Source organism: Octopus bimaculoides, chromosome 21 (assembly GCF_046866305.1).
Source record: "Octopus bimaculoides isolate indiv1 chromosome 21, ASM4686630v1, whole genome shotgun sequence".
Classification (NCBI taxonomy): Eukaryota; Metazoa; Mollusca; class Cephalopoda; order Octopoda; family Octopodidae; genus Octopus; species Octopus bimaculoides.
This window is the reverse complement of record NC_142948.1, coordinates 3,045,028-3,046,059: the sequence shown is the minus strand read 5'-3', so window position 1 is coordinate 3,046,059 and position 1,032 is coordinate 3,045,028.

Genomic DNA, 1,032 nt, shown 5'->3' with positions numbered 1-1,032 from the left:
GAAGCAAGCCACACACACACACACACACACATATATAATCAGTTGTAGTTGACTGGTCCAGGTGATGACGTAGGCACATCTGTTGACGTGTGGATTATTGCGACCGTTGACTGATAAAGACGTAGTCACGTCTATTCACGCCTGGATGGATGAACGACTGTTGCACCAATTGACTGTTAACAAAAGGTAAGGACGGAGGCTACTCAATGTATGCTTTTCTGTCTGGCGTCAGACGGTTGTTGACAAAAGAAAATAAACAGCCAATATGCAGATTAATGTTTTATGCCTCTGGTGCACAACGACTACAACAAATGGCAGATATTCGCTCCATTAGCTTTATGGAAGTCTTTGGATCTTTTCGATTGGCTGCGTCTGTTTGCCTTATTTAAACTGGAAGCAGGTTTACTTCAGCTGGCGTTTATATTTTACCCACAAATATAATTTCTCTGTTTTAGTTATTTCTTGAAGACAAAGACTACAAATCTGTTTTTGTTTCATTCAGTCTGTCAATATTGGTTTTTCTGTCTTTGTAGCGAATATTTAAGGTTTCGAAGACAAACGTTGATGAAACTTATGTGTCTTCAGACTTCTTCACAAAGTGTTATGAATGTAGGTGCAAGCAAGGCTGATGGTTAAGACGTTCTATTTGAAATCACTTGGTTTTTGCCCTTTGTTCTTGTTTTGAGAAGAAACCTAATTTCGAGCAACTTTACAGATCAATTTTTCGACACTATTTTCTCTAAACCTGGCAAAGTATGTGTAGGGATTTCAAATTTTCATTTTGCATCTGCTAAAAATTTTAGCGGGTGCTCTCGCACCCTCTGTTCCCGAGCCATTGTGTGTGTGTGTGTATATATATATATATATATATATATATATATATATACAACTTATATATATATATATATATATATATATACAACTTATATATATATATATATATATATATATATATATTACAAGTTCAAAAAAAGGAAAAAACAAAAAAACAACAACAAAAAACCGCAATAAAAATGGCCATTTTAAAGTTTA